This window comes from Mus caroli, chromosome 5 (genome assembly GCF_900094665.2).
Source record: "Mus caroli chromosome 5, CAROLI_EIJ_v1.1, whole genome shotgun sequence".
Taxonomy (NCBI): Eukaryota; Metazoa; Chordata; class Mammalia; order Rodentia; family Muridae; genus Mus; species Mus caroli.
In genome coordinates, this window is record NC_034574.1 from 7165233 (window position 1) to 7183048 (window position 17816).

At 36.0% G+C, this 17816-nt stretch overlaps 1 pseudogene; it reads right to left on the bottom strand.

Annotated features, from left to right (window-relative positions):
- Positions 1-2397: 2397 nt before the first annotated feature.
- LOC110295224 lies at positions 2398-2651 on the bottom strand (annotated as a pseudogene).
- Positions 2652-17816: the final 15165 nt, after the last annotated feature.

The window sequence follows — 17816 nt, forward strand, 5'->3', positions numbered from 1 at the left end:
TCTCAAAAGAGACAGCTATATCAGGGTCCTTTCAGCAAATGACCTGTCTATTGATGAGAGTGCAATGATTAAGTCTCCCGCTATTCTTATGTGAGGTTAAATGTGTTCTTTGAACTTTAGTCAAGTTTCTTCTATGAATATGGGTGCCCTTGCATTTGGGGCACAGATGTTCAGAACTGAGAGTTCACCTTCGAGGACGTTTCCTTTGATGACTATGAAGTGTCCTTCCTCATCTTTTTGATAATTTTTGGTTTGGTGTCTATTTTATTGGATATTATAATAGTTACTCCAGCTTCTTTCTTGGAACCATTTGCATAGGAACACTTTCTTTTCCTGAATTTTACTCTGAGATCGTGTCTGTTTTTCCTGTATGTGGCAAAATGTTGGCTTCTGTTTGTGTATGCAGTCTGTTAGCCTAGCTATTTTTACTGGGAAAGTGAGTGTGTTGATATTGAGAGATAGTAAAGACCAGTGTTCGTTGGTTCCAATTATTTTTTTTTGTCAAAGGTGATATTATGTGTGTATAATTCTCTTTTAGGGGTAGTTTGTTATGACATGATTAACTTAATGTGTTTTCTAGGGTGTATATACACTCCTTGTGTTGGAGTTTTCCTTCTAGTAGCTTCTGTAGGTCTGGATTAGTCAATATATATTGTTTAAATTTGTATTTTTCATTGAACATTTCAGTTTGTCTACGGTGATTGAGAGTTTGATGGCAATAATAGTCTTGGCTGGTATTTGTGTTCTCTTAGGGTCTGCATGACATCCATCCAGTATCTTCTCACTTTTACAGTCTCTGTTGAGAACTCTGGTGTTATTTTGATATGTCTGCCTTGTTATTTGCCCTTTCTCTCTTACTGTATTTAATATTCTTTTCTTCTTCTTCTTTTTTTTTTCTGAGACAGGGTTTCTCTGTATAGCCTTGGCTGTTCTGGGACTCACTTTGTAGACCAGGCTGGCTTCAAACTCAGAAATCCATTTGTCTCTACCTCCTGAGTGCTGGGATTAAAGGCGTGCACCACCATGCCTGGCTTTAATATTCTTTCTTTATTCTGTGCATTTAGTGTTATGTTTATTCTGTGACAGGAGGATTTTCTTTTCTGGTCCAATCTATTTGTTGATCTGTAGCCTTCTTTTATGATTATGGCTATCTCTTTTCTTAGGTTAGGGAGGTTCTCTTTTATGATTTTTGTCGAAGACATTTTCTGGCCCCTTGAGCCACGAATCTTTGCTCTCTCCTAATCCTATTTTATTAGGTTTGGAGTTTTTACTTTGCCTTGAATGTTTTGAATATTTTTGGTTAGGAGCTTTTCCCACTTTATATATTCTTGGACTGTTGTACCTATATCTTCTGCAGTATCTTCTATGCTGGAGATTCTCTCTTCTATCTCATATATGGTGTTGCTTGCATTTGTAGCTCCTCATATCTTTCTTAGGTTTTCCATTTCCAGGGTTGCCACCAGTTGTGATTTCTGGTTTTTTTTTCTACTCTCTTTTTTTTAATTTTCTTTATTTACATTTCAAACGTTATCCCCTTTCCTAGTTTCCCCTCCAAAAACCCCCTATCCCTTCTCCCCTCCCCCTGCTCACCAACCCACCCACTCACTCTTCCTGGCTCTGGCAGTCCCATATACTGGTGCATATAACCTTCATAGGACCAAGGGCCTCTCCTCCCATTGATGGCCAACGAGGCCATCCTCTGCTACATATGCAGCTACAGCCATGAGTCCCACCATGTGTTTTCTTTGGTTGGTGGTTTAGTCCCAGGGAGGTTTGGGAGTACAGGTTAGTTAATATGGTTGTCCCTTCTATGGGGCTGCAAAGCCCTTCAGCTCCTCAGATACTTTCTCTAGCTCCTTCATTTGGAACCCTGTGCTCCATCCAATGGATGGCTGTGAGCATCCACTTCTGTATTTTCCAGGCACTGGCAGAACCTAGCAGGATACAGCTAAATCATGTCCCTATTAGTAAGCACCTGTTGGCATCCACAATAGTGTCTGGTTTTGGTGTTTGTTTATGGGATGAATTTCCAGGTGGGGCAGTCTCTGGATGGTCATTCCTTCAGTCTCTGCTGCACTCTGTAACTCCTTTCATGGTTATTTTGTTCCCCCTTCTGAGAAGGACCGAAGTATCTACACTTTGGTCTTCCTTCTTGAGTTTCATGTGTTTTGTGAAAGGTCTTGGACTGCTTTGTTCAACACTTTCATCAGTTTGATTCCATTTACCCTATTTATTTTTATTTTTCCATAATTAAAACTTTATTGAAAAACTAACACCAAAATAGGAGATTGTTTCAGACTTTATATAATCAAACAATAATTACATTGTCTTTGTAAAGTAACTGAAGTTGATAAGGCTTTCTGTGAAAAACACAAATTCAGGAACTTGTATAGATCATTAGTGTTGCTTTCTTCTAAATGAACTGCCTTCTGTGAGCCTGGCTTTTCCTCCTGTGGGCTGGCACAAGAGAGTTAACAACCCCCACAAAGAACCACTGTCTGAGCATGGCTGAAAACTGTAGTCATCTTGTAGCAACCTGGACATTTCACATCCATGAAGTAAGAATTTGGGCTCTGAACCAGGCATTTCTTCTTATGATTTTTCTTCTCCTCTTCCAAGGAAGGATGTAACAGATCTCTAGCCAGAGACATGGTGATGGCTCCACAAGTGCGGCCACTCCATATCACTGAGATGAGTTTTCCCCTATTTCTTTAAGGGATTTGTTTGTTTCCTCTTTAAGGGCTTCTACCTGTTTGCCTGTATTTTCCTGTATTTCTTTTAGTGAGTTATTTATATCTCCTCTAAAGGCCTCTATTATCTTCATGATATATGAGATTTTAGATCAGCACTATCCTTTTCAGGTGTGTTAGACTATCCAGGGCTTGCAGTGTTGGAGACCTTCATTCTGACGGTGCTGTAATACTTTTACTTCTGTTGCTTATGTTCTTCTGGTTGCCTCTAGCCAGCTGGTTATGTCTGTTGTTAACTGTACTGGGTATCTCTCTCTAGAGACTGCCTCCTTTGAGGCAAGTAGAGCTCTGTGACATTGGTTAATACAGGCCTCCTGGGAGGCAGGCAGTGCTGTCTCTGATTAGGGACTTCCTGTGTTCCTGGTTAGAGGAGGCCCCTATGTCTCTGGTTAGGGTTGTCCTCCTATGACCTGGATATGACACACCTTCTGGGAGACAGGCAGGTTGTGTTCTTGGTTATGGTAGACATCCTGGGAAACAGGGATGCTGTAGATTATAGGAGAGGTATGGGCACACCCAAACAGAGGTGCAAACCAGAAGGGAGATAGATGGTTGTCCAGCAGAGATTAAAGTTGCCTTGTCTGCTGGGCTCCATGGGAGGGTCTCTGCTGGAATTGTTATTTGGGTCTTACCTGTGCTCCTGGTTACAACAGATCTCCTGGGAGAAAGGTAGGCTGTGGAATGTGGGGGCATTTTTATTATTCGTAGTGCTTATAGGACAGTGATGCTCCTAGAACTACCTTACAAATTTGGTCAAAACGGAGGATAAGAGGTGGTTTTACAATCTCTTTGGAATACAGATTTAAACCACAGGTATCATATTTCTGGAAAACTGTGCTTTCTCAATTACACGACTACCAGTTTTCTAAACAAGTCTTTGTTTCTAAGACAAAACATTCCATGAGAACAACACAGTGGCCATCCTGTTAATGTTGAACCTTTCATTGCTAATGTGTAGCAAAGGCTTATTATACCTTCTCTAAGATTTTGTTACATGTCATACAAGATGAAGTAGAGCTTAGATTAAGTACTTTGAAATGAAATTTAGATTCTCCTATATTTGTGGAGCAAAGACCCAACTATTATTCTTTATAAAGGGACAAATTAAGCTTAGTTTTTAGTATAATTTGATGTTTGAGTTTTGGGGTTTCAGTTTTTATCTCAATTCCTTAATTTATCAAATAGTATAGGTCTTTTCTCACATTACTAAAAATGGTTAACCTTTATAGTCTTTAGGAATTTCTAAGTACTTATACATGTGTGGCAAATATATATATATTTACACACACACACATATCACCTTATATGTGAGTCTATTTCCTAAAATTGATAATTTTCAATTGAAAAATGGCTATATACTAGAAGATACTTTAATAGTATTGTAATCACTAAATTTCTCACTTAATGATGATGTAATATTAGATAACAATGTTTGATTTACATTTGGAAGTTTTTGCTATGTTTGTGTTGACTCTTTATTCTCTGTTATCTTTGAACTGTTTTTCTTTTATAATTAATCACTTGAAAATTTGTATGTATGAGTGCTTTGCCTACGTGTATATATATGGGTCTAATGTGTGTCTGGTGTCCACAAACGTCATGAAAGCATTATATTCCCTGGAACTGAAGTCACAAAACATTGTGACCTACCTCTTGTGAGTGCTTCTGTTGTGTGTGGGTTTCTCCAGGAGCAGCAGGTGTTCTTAATATCTGAGCCATATTTCCAGTCCTACATTGTATTTCTTTTCATTTTTTAATACAACGAAAGTAGAAAATATCTACATCACTTGTATAGTTTAATTAGAATCTATAAAATTATATGTATGTATTATATTAAGAAAGCAGAATATAAAATATAATTAGTAACTCAATAAAGAAAAACCACATTACCTATACTTCAGAATTATACAGATCTCTCAGGTTGTTTTAGTATTTTCTTTCTCTACTACAATCACTAGACTTTATTATATATGAATATGTAAGCTGGTAGGTTTACTATTAATGTAAATATAAATATAATACTAGTTTTTCAGTATTTTTGAGTTAAATAATTTATTCCCACAAGTACTGATGGACAAGTATTCGCTTGCAATAGTTTTTGTATTATTGCAATGGTTTTTTTTTTTCTTGTTTCTGTGCTTAAACTGATTGATGACGAGTTCTTGACACAACAATAAAGTGATTAATCTACTCCCTACCCCAAAACAGAATACAGGTTCATCCATTTCTATAATTTCAACATACTTTTGAGATTAGTTATAGCTGATTCATAGGATGTTTACTGTAATGGAGTGTTTCTAGTTAGGTAGCTACAAATAAAGCTTCCTGTATATCACTAACCTGATAGACTTTCCCAAGTGAGCAAAGTGAGCTTTAATTTATACCCTATGATTCACAATGTTGCATCACACGTTATTTAATGATAATTTCAAATTTAATATATTATATTTAACTGTTTTGCCAACATTTCTAATTTATAATCTCATCAGTTGTGTCTGCCAATTTCTGTTTCTCCACACATTGGCAATATTATCAGTTATTTAGAGTCTAGCAACCTGATACAGTGTGAAAGATTCTCAAATTTTTATTTGCATTCCTATCATTTATATGGTAAAAGTATTTCTTCTTATATTTATTATTTGTCTGCTTCTTGTTTGTCATTTATGAATTCTTTTTCTTTAATATTTTCTTTTCTTTATTTCATCATTAGTTTGATAGCAGTGTGTGTGGTTTATATATGTGTGTTTCTGTTGCGGTGGTGGTGGTGGTGGTGAGGAGGAGGTGGTGGAGGAGGAGGAAGTAGAGATTGTAGTAATTGTGGTGGTGGTAAGTGTGTGTGTGTTTGTGCATGTGTGATTATGTGATCATTAGGTAGAAATTGTCAGTTCTTTTAGTCATTAACATGTATTCTACTATCTTGTTTTATTCTTTAATTAATCCATACAAACAGCAGTGGACTAAAGGAAGTTTAACTTTTAATACAATGAATATCACCTACCATATCTCCTGTTTATTTAAAGGAATCAAATTGGCTTTGCTTAGTCCATAATGTACTTACCTATCTTTAAGTTTTGAAGATATATTGGCTCATATTTTAGAAAAGCTCTAAAGTTTGGCTTTCCCTGTTTTGCCATGTAATCCATCTGTAACTGATTTGTTTTCTTATGCTATTAGAGATGTGTTCTGTATAGTAATTTTCCATAAGCACATCCAAGTTTTTCCAGAACAGATTTGGAACACAAACTTCCTTCCTTGCTGATAGTCCACACCCCCCTGTCATGTATGAAAGACTCATCCAGCAATCCAGGACTTTCTGCATCGACAAAGTTAAACCTGCATCACGGACTGGTGGAGTGTAAAGCTTTGCTGATACACATTCAAAATATTTGGAAATATTCAGTTTAAAGTTTTTGCCATGTGTGCTAATGTATTTTTTTTAATTTTAGTGTTATGAATTTTTGTATCTTTCATCATTGCAGAGATTAATTATACAGTTATAAAGAACTTCTGCATTAGTTCTTGTATAATTAATATTTAAGAAAGTTAACTGCACATTATTGATGGCTTATTCTTTATTACTTAACTGTGTTAAGTTTTAAACATTTAAAATAGATTTTTACTTTAAAGAATAGGAAACAAATAAACAACATCAGCATTCTGCTGGCTGCTGTTTGCATGTTCTACCATGCCTTTCAAAATGTACCATCAACTTTTCTTCATGTGTAATGTGTCATTTTCACTTTTCATTGTTGGGTTTTTTTTTATGCTTTCCTTTTTTTTTCAATTTTTTATTAGATATTTTCTTCATTTACATTTCACATGCTATCCCAAAAGTCCCCTATACCCTTCCCCCACCCTGCCCTGTGCCCCTACTGTGTGGGTAGCTGGAGATTTTTACTGTAATCTTGTATCCTTTGAACTGATGCATCTCTTCTTCTGTCCTATACTTTATCATTTTAGGTTCTCTGGATTCAGTCTTTCATCTGGTTTTGTGCACATTGTTTTCATGGTTTATCCTAGTATCCACTGTTATTTCTTTTCATGTTGAGTTTTACATTCCAGTTTGAATCCCAGTAGTCTGAAGTTTCTAATTCAAGCACTCACTAGACTGGATCCTGCTCAGTTTCTGATAGCAAATGAAACTATGTGCTTTCAAAATGGCATGTCTCTGGTAGCTTGAAGTTCTATATTCAAATTTCATCCTTGTTCTGCATACAATAAATAATCCAACAAATGTTCATGAGTCAAAACCTAATCTTCCTAAGAATTTTGAAATACTTTAACACAAATTAAACATTTCCAAATAGTCTATTTTCTCCCATAGTTTCTTAGTAGTTGATTTTTCTAACACTTTTATTAAATAATATAAGGTATAAAGTATTAAGGTATAAACACATTTACTTAAAAATTATCACATTTTTATTTATTCTTTCTACTAACTCAGCCTTCATGCTGTCAGGTCTGACTGACAAAAGCAAACCTGTTTCCACATATTATTAATAACACATACTTCTTACAGACTTTCTTGGATATTTTTACAAAATACATAATTCAAAATACATAAATTCAATCAGATTGAAAGTGATCCTAGTTCACAGTAGGTGGCAAATTATAGCAAATATATGACTATAGAGATAGGAGCTAAAGGATAGGATAAATAAGCATGGAAAGGATTTATGATAACACCGTGGTTCTAACTTTGCCTCTTGCTTCCAAAACATTGAATCCCCTCTGTGGACAATAAAACTTTCATCCAATTATTATGGCTCTGGCCTTTTTTGTCTTTTTATTGGGAGAAATTCTTAAGCTTCCTTTATTGTGATACAAAGTTTGAATATTTTTTCATTTCAATAGCATCTGTTGTGAGTATGCTACCTCAATATATCAAATATATTAATAAATAATTCATAATAAAATATGAATACTTCAAATATGATCAAAATTAAATGGGCTCATATTTTATGACATAATTATATGTAAAATGTAAAAATACATTATTAGTGATATAGTCGACCTCAATTTAAATTTTCTTTCAAAATTTCTTCATATTATTAAATTTTAATACTTTTCCCTACTACAGGCTTTACATCTCTAAAATAAAGTCACAACAGTGATATTAGACTCATTTCTACTACTGTAGGACTTATCATTTAATGTATTAAAGAGTTGTCTAATCTGCCTTTCCCTGTAAACTAGAAAGTGGAAATAAGTTTATTTTATTTTATATTATTTATTTAGGGTATGACTTTTAGCTTTGGATATCCTGGTAGACCAGGGTAGCATGAAACTCACAATAATCTACCTGCCTCTGCATCTGAGTAATGGGATTAAAGTCATACACTGCTATTCATATATATATATATATATATATATATATATACATATATATATATTATTATTCATATATATATACATGTATATATATGTATATGCAATTTATTCATATAAATAATTTTATATACATAATTAATTTTTATTCTTTAATCCTTATTTACAGTTCAGACTTCATCCCCCTCCTGGTCTGTTTCCCATCCCATACCTCCTCTCCCACCCACACCACCACCTCTGTGTATAAGAGGATTTCCCCAACCTACATCCTCACCACACCAGGCCTTCCCACTCTCTTGGGCCTCATGTCTCTTGAGGGTTAGGTTCATCTTCTCTCACTGAAGCCAGACCAGGCAGTCCTCTGCTATATATGAGTTGGGGGCCTCATATCAGCTGATGTATGTTGCCTGGTTGGTGGCTTAGTGTCTGAGAGATCGCAGGGTCCAGGTTAATTGAGACTGCTGTTCTTCCTACCGGGTTGCCCTTCTCCTCAGCTTCTTCTAGCTTTTCCCAATTCAACCACAAGGGTCCCTGGCTACTGTCCACTGGCTGGATACTAGTATCTGCATCTGACTCTTTCAGTTGCTTGTTGGGCCTCTCAGAGGGCAGTCATGCTAGGCTCCTGTCTATAAGCACACCCCAGCATCAGTAACAGTCTCAGGGACCTGGCCTCTCTTGATCTGGATCCCAATTTGTGCCTGTCACTGGATCATCTTTCTCTCATGCTCTTCTCCAATTTTGGTCCTACAGTTCCTTCAGACAGGAACAATTCTGGGTCTGAATTTCTGACTGTGAGATGGCAACCCCATCCCTCCACTTGAAATCCTGTCTTTCCACTGGAGATGAACACTACAAGTTCTCCCTGCCCTGCCCACTCTAGATCACTTCATCTAAGGTCCATCCCTTTGAGTCCTGAGAGTCTCTCACCACCCAGGTCTCTGGTGTATCCTAGAGGATCCCTCTATTTCCTACCTCCTGAGTTTGCCTGTTTCCATTATTTCTGCTGGTCCTCAGGGCCTCAGTCCTTTCCCCACTGCCCCAGTACCTGATCATGTATTGGGTTTCCCATGGGGCTGCCCTTCTCTTTAGCTTATTCCAGCTTTCCCCAAATTAAACCACAGTGGTCCCCAGCTTCTTTCCACTGGTTTGATGCTAATATCTGCATCTGACTCTTTTAGCAGTTTGTTGAGCCTCTTGGAGGACAGTCATGCTAGGCTCTGGTCTGCCATGGTAGGCTTCTCCCATTCCCCTACCTGTCCCATCTCCCACCAAGGACCCCCTCTCCCTCTGCCTCCCATGACTTCTTTCTTCTCCCTCCCATGTAGGATTGAGGCATCTTCACTTGGGTTCTTTGGCTTGTTAATCTTCTCGAGTCCTGTGGGTTGTGTCCTGGGTATTCTGTATATTTTTGGCTAATAGCCACTTACTAGTGAGTACATACCATGCATGTCCTTTTGGTTCTGAATTACCTCAATCAAAATGAGATATTCTAGTTCCATCTATTTGCCTGCAAAACTAATGATGCTCTTATAGCTGAGTAGTATTGCATTGTGTAAATGAACCACATTTTCTGTATCCATTCTTCCATTGTGTGACATCTGGGTTGTTTCCAGCTTCTGGTTATCACAAATAAGTCCACTATGAACATAGTGGAACATGTGTCCCTGTGGCATGGTGGGGCATCTTTGGGTATATACCCAAGAGTGGAATAGCTGAGTCTTCAGGTAGATCTATTTCCAATTTTCTGTGGAAAGTCTGGTTCCATTTCCAGAGTGGTTGTACTAGTTTGCTATCCCACCAGCAATGAGGGAAGTGTTCTTCTTTCTCTGCATCCTTACCTTCATGGATACACTGCTATTCTTAGCTCATCTTTATTTCAAATTAATTACCTGCCTGGTATAAGGAATATATGGACAATTATTACCTTTATTTATTTGGCTTCCTTAGGCAGATCATCATGCTGTAGCCCTGTCTCATATGGTGCTCACTAGGTCAACCAATGTGCCCGTGATTTTACAAGCCTCTGACTCTGTACCCCAGCATTGGCATTGTACACACGCCTGATATAACAGCAATACATGAGGATTCCCTGCCCCCATCCTTCCTAAATTCATTTATCCTCATTTCAGTAGATTACTTAAAACTTTTAGTCTATGTTTGTGTACGGGCTAGTTTTGTGTCAACTTGACACAGGCTGGAGTTATCACAGAGAAAGGAGCTTCAGTTGGGGAAATGCCTCCACGAGATCCAGCTGTAAGGCATTTTCTCAATTAGTGATTAAGGGGGGAGGTCCCCTTGTGGGTGGTGCCATTTCTGGGATGGTAGTATTGGTTCTATAAGAGCAGGCTAAGCAAAGCCAGGGGAAGCAAGACAGTAAGAAACATCCCTCCATGGCCTCTGCATCAGGTCCTGCTTCCTGACCTGTTTGAGTTCCAGTCCTGACTTCCTTCAGTGATGAACAGCAATGTAGAAGTGTAAGCTGAATAAACCTTTTCCTCCCCAACTGCTTCTTGGTCATGATGTTTGTGCAGGAATAGAAACCCTGACTAAGACAGTTTGTAAATTGAATAAATATATTTAAATTTTAAGAAAGTATACATTTGTAGATTTTTCTGTAAAATACCTGTCATCTATTTTAAGGGAGTTTAGCTGTTTAGATAACTCTTTTCATTATGAAAATGAGTCTTGGAGGATTGAGAGTTTTGATTAAGACATGAATAAGCATCCCACAAGCACTTCAAGATTTACTTTGCATATGAATAACAATCTGAGGATTTGGTACCAAATGCCAGATCTGTATTCACAAAGTATAACAAGACTCTCAAACTTTCATAATAGCTCTGATCTCACCTACAAACTAGACTTAATTTCCTTGATTTTCTTTCCCATAGTAACATACAAGATTAGACATATATATTTCAGAAATATGCAAACTGAAACTTATGAACATAAAGTATGGCTGAAGTATTGAGAGCTTTCCAGAAATCTCTCCATTAGGCTTTGTGAAAAGTAGCTCGACAGTGATGGTGCGAATGACCAATACATAAGTAAAGTGCTCATGAGTAAAGAATTTGTTGGTTTAAGAATAGAATGGGCAGTCTAGGTGTTGGTACACAGCTGTAATCACACCATGAGTTCCAGGCCAGTCTAAGTACAGAAAGAGTTTCAAGTCAGTCCTCGTGATGTATTGAGAACCATGTATCAGTATCAAAAGAATGATAAAACAAGAACAAACCAAAAAAAAAAAAAAAAAAACATTAATCGTCATTTCATGGCTAGAAAATAATGGAATTACTATAGATTCAAATGGTTTAGGATTTCAATGACAAATGTACTTTGAATGCTTCCATTATCAACCTCCCAAAGGAAAAGATACTGAGGTATTCTTATTGCTTATGGGGAATAGGTGTTGTGGCAGCATGGGCAGAAATGTTCCCATGGTTACAAATGGAATATTTGTAAATGTTTATGTAACATGTATCTCATTTTAAAATTCATTTTCCCTTTCTGTATCTTTCTTTCTCCTATGTCATTTCGATACACACAGTTGATATTTGAGGCTGATATTATTCAATCTCCCCAAGGAAGAAGTTGATAGATCCAGTATGCTGCTTCTTTTATAGCCAACATTCTGGGTTTTCTTTGTAAGCATTTTTGCATGGAGCTTAGGAGAAATGACATGTGGAGGCTGCTTCATATCACTTTAATGATTATTTTCCAAATTTAAGAACATGCATTTGTTTGAGAGTAACTTAAAATGATATGATTGTACAAATATGACAAGAGTGATTTCATGACCAAAGATAATTATAAATCTCTGGCAAGAGTGATTTCATGAAAACAGATTATTATAAATCTCATTGGCATTTGTCCCATTTCATTAGAAAGTTATCCTTCTAAGATATTAAAATTATTATGTGAACTGCAAGGAAATAGAAAAGGTTATCCAACTCTTGTTTTGTTAGTTTTTCATAACCCCAGTATATTGAAAGTCCACATATGAAGAGATCAATAAAAATCATATCTTTCCCTTGAATGGACCATTATGCTTTACAAAGCTTTTCACATCACTCGATCTTTTAATTCTAATGATAAAGTAATGAGGGAGTTGAAAGACCAGTTATTACTCTTGAGGAATGCTCCATACTATTTCTTTTTAGTGAGATTCTTTGCTCAAAGTTCACTTATATATTTGGAGTCCATCTGTGATATAAGGAAAATTTTATATGACATGCATGAACGTGTGTGTGTTCATATTTATTCACAAAGTTATTTACTTGTATTTATGAGATATTGTTTGCTTTCAAGGTTCAACTCTGGAAATTGTCTAAAAATCACAGTTACTGCAGAGCTTATTGTAAGTGGTTTCAAAGACCATTTCAAGTGTACCACAGACGGAAGAGTAAACAGGACAGTTCTGTGCTGCAAAGAACTGCCTCATATAAAGAATCTTTTTTTCAAATACTAATTTAAGTATTAATATTAATACTAATATGAGAAATATTACTAAATTAGCTGTATTTTATTAGAATTACTGATATGAGAAATAGTATTAAATTTGCTGCATTTTATTGGAAACACCACTTTTTCTGGGACACTATTTATTGTACTATTTTTCAGAGGAGAAGGGGAGGGCAATAGGGGAAGGCACTCTGGCAGGGGCAATTAGGAGTGAGAGAGCATTTGGTAAGTAAATTAATTAATTAATTAGTTAATTAATTAATTTTTAAAATGCAGACATGCATTTGATACTAATATGTGTAAACTTTAATATGTATATATCTTATATAATTTATATTAACTATATCAATAAAATCAATTTTTACTCTGTATTATCTTATAATTTATGTTACAGTCACCTAAAATATACTAGTTACTTCATACACTGTCATACAATAAAATGTGTATAATGTGCCCACTGACATTTTTATTTTGCTTCTAATTTGATTCATTTCTTTGTTTTTACATAGGAAGACTGGGTTGTAGCATGGATACATTTTTTACTCTAATTTTTCAATTAATTATTTTATTTATTTGCTTACAAAATGTCGCCTCACTCTTGGATCCCCCTCTGAGAATTCTTTATCTCATTCCCCATCCCTTTAGCATCAGAGAGGATGCTGTCCCCTGGGCATCCCTTGTCTCTAGGACATCAAGTCTCTACAGGATTAGCCACATCCTTTTCCACTAAGGCCAGACAAGTCAGCCCTCTGCTACATATGTGCTACAGAACAGGGACCAGCCCCTGTATGCTCTTTGGTTGATGGCTTAGTCTTTAGGAATTCCTAGAGGGTCTAGGTTAGTTAACACTGTTGGTTTTTCTATGGAGTTATCCAATTGCTTCAGCTCTTTCAACCCTTATCCTAACTCTTCCATAGGGTTCCCTTACCTCAGTCCAACAGGCTATAAGTATCTGAATCTGTTTCAGTCAGCTTCTGGGAGACATCTCAAAGGACAGTCATACTAGAATCCATTCTGCAAGAATATAGCATCAGTAATCATGTCTGTGTTTGTAATGGATCCCAAGTTGGGATGGTCACTGTTGGGCCTTTTCTTCAAAGACTTGGGATATTAGAGGCTCCCAATATTCAATGGGAGTAACTTTAGCTGAAATGGCCAACAGTGGGGAATGGAACCAGAAGAGACCACCTCCAGTAGTTAGACAGGACCACCACTGGAGGGATGGGGATACCAACTCACCTTCAAAATTTTTGACCCAGAATTGTTCCTATGTAAAAGAAATACAGGGACAAAAATGGAGCAGAGACTGAGGAATTTGTTATAGTATGTCTATCTTCTAAATTTGATCTCTCTTTACCTATTTTTGCAAACCTCATATTCTTTCAATTTTTATGTGTTTTAATATCTAGGAGTAGAGCCACTTTCAAACTATCTGTAAAAGAAATTGTTATATTCTTTCAAAGGAAATGGACAAAAATATCACATATCATCGAACAGAAATATATAAAAAAGTATGTCTATTGATCAAAGTAATGATTGTAACATTGTACAGTGCTATCATAGATAGCAAGTAGCTATAATCACTGAGATGATTAGCCTAGGTAAGGAGCTACATACTATGACAATAGGAAACATATTCAAAATACAAAGCAGTGCCCATGAAATTCTCCAAGAAACCTAAAGATGCCTATATAAACTTTAGATTGCCTATAGAAATTATAGAAAGCTGTACAGTCAGTATCTTGCTTCTGAACAACTAAGGAAGTGTTTTCCAATGAGAGTAGTAGCATGTACCTTTAATTACACCACTTATGAGGTAAAGGCAAGATGATATTTATTATTTTGATCTATTCCGGTCTATATTGTAATTTGAAGGCATTGATGGCTATACATTTTGACTCTAGCTAAACAAATAAACAAGAAAAATGTTTCCATATTCAGCTACTAAGGGAACTATAATCCACTGTAGTGCTGTTTAAAAAGGCCATTCTGGAATTTCAGATGGAAAAACTGAGTTAGTTGAGCAACATTATTAGTGTACCTCTGCTTCCTGACTAGTAGGAAGATGATCAAAATCTTAATGCTCTATAAACATGGCTTCCTGGATTTATGAACTGCATCCATGACCTGTAGTGAAAAATAAACCTTTCTTAATTTCATAATATCCAGTATTTGATCACAGAAAAATAGCAAATCCAGATAGAAATTTATATTTTTAATTTTATGAAAATTACTTGTTTTATTTATTTTGGTTATTGTTAAGAAATAAAACATAATTAGATAAAATAGGTTATGAGGATAAATAAATCAACCATGAAGTTATACACATTTCAATCAGTTTTAGGCAGATTGTCATATCCATATGATAGGAGTAAGTATCCTTACTTCTGATTTTGTGTAACACAAAATAGACTGTAAACAATGAAGATATTATCTATTCACTTTGCTGTTAGGTCTGTTTACATTAAAAACATGCTACAATAGCTGGGGAGATGGCGCAATACTTGCTGCTTTTGCTGAAAGACCCTAATTTAGTTCGCAAAACCCATATGGTGGCCCCCACACATCTGAACCTCCAGTTCTAAGGGATCTAATGCTTTCTTCTGGCTTCTGTGCACTGCATAAACATGGAGCACAGAAACACATACAGACAAATATTCCTATATATAATTTTATATAGATATATTAATTCTATTAATGTTGTTTCTTTAGAAAACTCTTACTAGTAGACATAAATTCATTTAAAAGTATTTATTTCTGTGGCTTTAAATAATTTCATGCCTTTAAAGGAAATTATATATATATTATTCCATTATAAAATTTCCTATATATATATATATATATATATATATATATAATGTGTTGTTTCTCAGTGTCCTACCTGATAGGGAGGTAAGAGTCTCATGAAATTTTATTAAAGTTGGCTAGTCACAAAACCTGTCGTCTATATTATATATCCAGTAAATTGATGAAGAGAGGAGGCTCTTCAATGGCTGAGCTACCTACAGGCTGTCCAGGCAACTCCAAGGGGTTTATGCTAACATTTTCTCACCCATGGTAAAGTGAATCCTTGATGATGCAACTATTTTGAGTAGTCCATGATCCTATAAGTAATTACTCACTCATATACATGCAGGTAGCTTAATAAGTTGATTGGCTTAAAAAGTTGGACTTTAATGAAATCCATAATTTTATCTGTCCTGGGTGCTTAAATTTGGGGAAAGAGGCATTTTCTTCATGTCTCACAGGAAAAATTGAGACAATAACCAGAAAGGAAAAAAAAAAAAAAAACTGTGCAAGTTGGTAATGCTAGAGTTGGGAGTGGCCTCTGTATGGAGCTTCCTGACAGACTCAAGACTGAAGGAAGGGAACAAAGTTAAATATTACTGATAGTTGCTAATGCAACAAACAAACAATGTAACAAACAAAAACACAAAGCAAAACCATGGCTGAAGGAAAGGAAATTAGCATTTAGAACACAGATGTTTGAAAGCATGAAGTAGACAAACTTCAAACATTACTATAGCAGTTGTGGAAAATGATGAAACCATTTAACAGAGTTAGCATCTGGTCTCTTTCACCAACTCTTTAGAGAATGAGAGATGATGGCCTGACTGTGAACTTTTGGTAACTTTAGATAGGCTTTTCCCCTCCCTCATTGGGTTTGACAGGTTTTCCTAATTGGTTACATTTTCATTGTATTGAATACACCTGTGGTTGTTTGAATAAGAATGACTACCATAAACTCATATATTTGAAGACTTTATCCTCAGTTGGTGCAAATGTTTGAAAAGGATTAGGAGACACAGCCTCACTGGTAATGGTGTGTCACTGGGAGCAAGCTTTGAGTTGCAAAAGACTCAAGTATTCTTATATCCCAGTGTTCTCTCTCTGCCTCATGGTTGTGGAATAAGATGTAATCTCTCAAATGTTTCTTTGATCTACTCTTATGAACTCAAAAGAAAAAGACAAATAAACAAAATCCAAACTGTCTTGTATAAGTTGTCTTGGGATATTTTTTATCACATCAGTATAAAAGTAGCTAAGACCGAAGGTGGTACCAGAAGTAAAGAATTTATGACAGGTTGACCATGCTTTATATTTATTTGTTTGCTGAAAGTAGAAGACTCTGAACTTTAGGCTAGAGAAGTTGTTGAATACTGTTAATGGTGCTAATTAGGATATCCTAGTAAGAATTTGAAGATGGCCTAGTCGGCCATCACTGGGAAGAGAGACCCCTTGGTATTGCAAACTTTATATGTCCCAGTACAGGGGAATGTCATGGCCAAGAAGTGGGAGTGGGTGGGTAGGGAGCAGGGAAGGTGTTGGGTATAAGGAACTTTCAGGATAGCATTTGGAATCTGAAATGTATATATAGAAAATATCTAATAAAAAGAGAATTTAGAATATAGTACTGCTGAGAGAATTGTAAACTAAGATGCCTTGGATCAGGAGGATTCAATGAAAAAGAATATTAGCCACTACACTAAAGCTTGCTCTGGTAATATTTTGGCAAAGAAAATACCTGCCTTCTTCTCTTGTGCTAAAAATCTCTACCTGAAGCTAAATTGAAATGAAGTACACTTATTTCCTTGGTGATGGAGATTTCAGTACACCCAAATAATATGTGCGTTAAAGGGTCATTTATGTTGGAATATAGACTAGACTTGTGATGAAAGTGATGCAAAGAATAAAGAGAGGCTTGGTCTGAAATGGAATGAGGTGAAGGTGTCCTCAGAGAAAGATCTCAACCACATCAGGTTCAAAATTGAAAATATAAAATGTCTAGAGAATTTTTTGCTACTAAAAGGCAAACACAAACCAGAGATGCTACAAATGTAATTAAAATATGGTTCAGGTCAAGTTGATAGTCTTTATTTCACAGGTGGTTATGATTGAAAGATCCTCTGCAGTGGTAGAAGAGGCTTCGGATTTTGAATTTTGAAATAGTGTTGTGATTGTGAAAGTCAACAGGAACTTTTGAAGATGGATTAAACATATTTGACACTATAACACTACAACAAGCCTATGGATTGCAGGGAGTGGAATACGTGGTTTGAATAAGAATGATCTCTATAGACTAATAGATTTCAGGACTTGATTCTAGTGATGAACCTCTTTTGGAAAAGTAAGAGATTATCTTATAGGAGGAGGTGTGTCCCTGAGGCCAGACTCTGAGATTTCAAAAGACTTATGTCATTCCCAGTGTCCTCTTGCTAGTAGATCAAGATGGGAGTTCTTTTTTTTCTTTTTCCTTCTTCTTTTTTTTTTTTTTTT